Source organism: Cryptomeria japonica, chromosome 9, assembly GCF_030272615.1.
Source record: "Cryptomeria japonica chromosome 9, Sugi_1.0, whole genome shotgun sequence".
Lineage (NCBI taxonomy): Eukaryota > Viridiplantae > Streptophyta > Pinopsida > Cupressales > Cupressaceae > Cryptomeria > Cryptomeria japonica.
This window is the reverse complement of record NC_081413.1, coordinates 448,012,254-448,017,248: the sequence shown is the minus strand read 5'-3', so window position 1 is coordinate 448,017,248 and position 4,995 is coordinate 448,012,254.

Here is a 4,995-nt window from a genome sequence, read left to right as displayed (position 1 = left end):
GAATAGTTATCATGTGGTTACATTAACTCTTAAATAACTTATATAATCATTATTATAATCATATATTAAAATTTAGGTCACCTTAAGGGTTATAATTTATTACCTAAGTTAGCTGACAAATAGGGTATAATTAGGTATCTATAAGAGTTTCTAACTATTTTATTATCATCATGTTGAGTATTGTGTTCATATTAAAGACTATTGGATATAATCCCCTCAAAGTTGGTTGTCCCCTTGAAGCAACATATTATTATAATGTATTTATAGAATATTTTTTATTAAATTCTTCTATTTTTAAAGTTCTTTCATTATAGTCTATGTTAGATATATTTACTTGTAAACACTCTAACCCTATTTGTATGTTCCAATTCGGTTTTGGATAATCTCCTGTATGAATTCCTTGCATCTCAAGTACATTTAAAACTAAAATAAGCTAATCTTCCTTTTTGTTTATGTTATTTTTTCTTTCCCTTGTTTTGATTCAATATAATTGACAATATAGTAATATATTTATTACAAGAAATCAATTTTCACATTTAATACTTTTGGTTTTAGTATTTTGTTCCAACATGTCGCTTCATCTGTTGAGACATATAATTGAAGGATGGAATTCTAGCGATCTCTGTTTTCCACCTTGCTTCTAGAGAGGGCATTAGAAAATATTTAAACCCATAATTAATCAAAATTCTAATATTAAGCTAAGAATAAATATAAGATGCCTATTATTTTATTAGATACACATAAAAATACTGATCGAAAATTAACATTAAATAGAATTATTATTTAGTTATTAAACAATCTATCTAAAATTATTTTCATTTAATCTATATTATACATTATTTCTATTTTTTTCCTAGCCAATATTGGGATTGATAAAAATATTGGTACAATCATTTTCAGTGAAGAGGATGCAGATACAGTGGTACTTGATACTATATGGAATGAGAAACTAGATAGGCATCGTACCAGGATTGGATAAACTTAGTATGCTAATGCCTTTCACGAGCCGGAGCATAGGTGGCATGGTAGAATGATGAAAAGGAAACTATTTCTGTGATCTGGTTCCTCGTGAGTCCCAACATTTTAGAGAGTGACAGCGAAGGATACAGGCTAGCTACTCCTCTAGTAGTAAGCAGCCAGAGTTTGCAGGTTAATGAACAGATTGTGCAGACCACATGATCTCCTTGGTATTAGGGTCCTTAAGGTTCCAGTGGTTGGCATCCTTTTTAAGGAGGGACAGGAGGGAGAAAACTAACATGGTTTGTAAAAATGTCGCCTTTTGTGAGTCTGAGCTGCGTTAACTGTGGAAAATCCCTAGAGGGACAATGTTTAAATCTGTTAGTACTGGAGGAAGCAATTTGTGGGGTAGTCATCTCCTTGGTTGACTTCTCTTTGAGCTTGGATCACCATTGGTGCGATGGTCTTGTTTATGGAGCAGTAATCACTCCCATTGTGGATATCCTAGAGTCGTAGGTGGAAGGTGTTGGTTTGATGCAAGGCTTCGTGAACCCAGTGAACATCCATGTTGTAGCAGATGCTATTTTTTAACTATGGGAAGGAGCTAGCGAGAGCATCTTGAAGCTATATTTTGAACCTGTAGAGAGCTCTTCTTTCACATCAAACATAGAGGACTCATAAAAAAGAAGTCAAGAGGAATTAGACATTGAAGACACCGAGGTGACTGAGGTAGATAGAAAGGTGGGGGAGGAGGTCGATGAGGAGAGGATGCAGGATTGATAGAAATGTCAGAACTTGATCACGATGAGGGGGAGGAGGATCCTGTAGAGGAGGCTCCCGAAGCTGAGCAGATAAGGCGAGCCCGGTTTGTGAGAGAGGCTTAGCGCACGTTCAAAGGTGGTGTGTTGAGTGGCAATCTCAACAATTTTAGGAGGCTTTTGAAGTCTGAGGTTTGATGGTTATCCGAGGGTTCGACTGACAATCTCCTCAGCATTGGGGAGGCAGTAATGGATATCGTCCACTTTATCAGACAAAGCTAGGATTTAGGATTTAGGTCTATGTTGGTCGGATAGAATAGGATGGCATGTAGATTTTCTCTTTCTCTAGACATAGAGTTTTTGATATGTGATATCATTACCTTGTAGCTACATCCTTCCCTATGTGAAGGGATTTTGTATACGTGATAACATAATTTTGTACTCATTTTACTTTATTAATATAGGGCGTTGTCCCCATAGTTGATAGTGTATACACCTAAAAATGGTCTGAAGATAATTAATTGAATAAGCAATTATTTAATTAATCCTCCTCCCCACTTTAATTGAATTCATTGACAATTTGATTAAATCCTACACATTCATCTACTTATAAATAAATCTAAGGATTTATTAAATAGGTTCATTTCAATAATCCTCTCTAATTAATTAATTCATATTAATTAATTCCCTCCATCAAAATCATTTCTTCTAATTCTCTGATTAATTAAAACAAATCAAATTCATGAGTTGTTGAAATTAATCAGCCTTTTCTTATTAATTGAATTTCTAAATTCAAGTTCTCCTAACTTTTAACCACCTAACCTAACCCATTCTACCTACCGACATGTTCCCTTTCATCCAACCTCTTCTAGAAGCTTTGTGACACTTGTCACTAAGTGTTCCCTTTCATCCAACCCCTTCTAGAAGCCTCTTGACACTTGTCACCATAGAGATGATAAATGTTCCTTTTAGTCTAACCCTTTGCCAACCTCCTCCAATTTAACCATTGATATCTTCAAATCAATCTTGACCATTGATTCCTGCCACCTCACCCCTAGCCCTGGGAAATCCTATAAATAGACCCCATTTTGGAGCACAAAGGGTCCCAATTTCAAATCATTTTTGCATTCAAAGCATTGTTACTATAGGCATCTAGCTTCTAGTTGATCATGCTTAGCAATGTTATCATTATCATGCTCAATTTTAGCTTAATTGCATCTTCATTCTAGCCTATTCTCTAGAATCATGTAGCTTAATCATGCTATAATTGCTAGATCATGCATCTTCATCATTTAAATCCTCCATCTAACTGTAGTCAAGTCATTGGAATTTGTATAACAAGATCTGAGAGCAATATTCATACTCGCATTTACTAGGAGGTGTTCGATCGCTTAGTTATGGTTTTATCTTTCCTTGATTTAAATTCATTAACCATGCTTGTAATGATCTATTGAGTCTTTTGTGTTTGCAAGTACAGGTACACTTCACAATAGCATGACATTTTGGCACCCACCATGGGGCCGGAATCATCATTTTGGGCCTCTCAAGCTTCAACATACATCCATCTCTACCGGGACAGAATCAAAATGTCATACGAGATGATTTTCCAACTCGTAAGAACTACCTTTCAGTCTGGTACGAAACCTCATCTTATGTCGTACGAGCTCATTATCCATGTCGTACTAGGTCTAAATGCATGTCGTACGAATTTCTAACTAAGTGAATTCTGTGTCGTACGAACTAATTTGCATTGTCGTACGAAAGCTAAATTCATATCGTACAAATTTATGGCTACGAAATCCTATGTCGTACGAGTCCATTTTGATTCTTGTGTGAAATTTAAAGTTGTGTCATACTAACTGGTAAATTGTGTCGTACGAGTCTCTGTCTCTGTGATTTTTAATAGACTACATGTTAGGGTTTTCTGATTTTAATCTGAACTTCACTAATGCTAACCCTAATTTGTTCGTGAGCTTTTTGGTAGCCTAACTCTTTTATGCAGGACGATTGACAAAGATACGCTTGTCAAAGACATAATTCAAAAACCAATCAATGACTACTAACGAATTTATTGCAGGTTTCCTATGACTTCAACTAAACTTTGTGTATTCATTAATTTTTTCTAGGCACACTTCAATTCTGCTAGGGGAAATGAACCATCATGAATTTCATGTCTTTGATGATAGGCGAGTATGCTCTCACCTTCTTAGGTGATCAGAAAGATAGACTCATCTTTTGCTTTCATTAGTGCATATATTTAGCAGGCCTACCCTCCCAAGGAGCTTAAAAAATCTTTAAGCCATTAAGGCTAGTGTGAGGGGAATGACCTAAGTGGGAATGGCTAACGCCAAGTAATCCAACCCACTATAAAATAAACATGTTTTTTATGAAAATCAAAACATCGGTAGTGCTCGGGAATAACTCTCCTCCATACCTTTGGGTATATCAAAACTTGGTTTTCAAGGCTGGGAGACCTCTTAATTGAGTTTATACCCCAACGCGTCGAACGGATCCCTTACTAGTACCAGTTAAATAGAAGCTACCTGATTCACCTCCGAAAGGGTGATAATCTTTGTGCAAGATAGATAGTAACTCTCCCAAGACACTTGCCATATCGTTCCCCCATTAGTATTTGGAGTCGGATAATACAACATTGAGAATCCATTATGTGATGCTCGGCGGGCGTATTCTGATTAGCTAGTGGGTGTGTACCTAACTCAGCAAGCAAAGGTTTTCATTCTCAGCCAACTTCCTTAGGGTTTATCTTGATTGGAGTCACTTATCATATCATGTGTTTGTTGTGTATTCATCCCCAAGTGGAAAAATCAGACATCTAAAACTGGAAAACACAAACAAAACACCAAAATTCACTTATCAAAATTCGGCAAAACAAACACATTTTTCATTACCCTTTTCTATGTCATACGAGTCAGGTTCTTTGTCGTACAAGGAAACTGTTTTGTCATTTGGTTCATGAAATTTTTTATTTATCATCTGTTATTGTATCTTTTGTCGTATGGTTCAGGAAGAAGTGTCGTACGAGTCTCTATTTTTATCAGTTCAGAGCTGCTACTTTGCATGACTTTTTTAGGTCTATCATTCTGCTTGGTCAATTTGCAGTAAGAATAAACATCTATTATCTATCACTATGTGCTTAAATTGTCTCCTAAGTTCTCTTGGTCAAAGTTATCATCTATCAAAATCAAACTCTAGAAGATAAACACCTTAAGATTTTCAAAGTGATTACCCTCAACAAGTTCAAGATCTAAACATCTCAAAG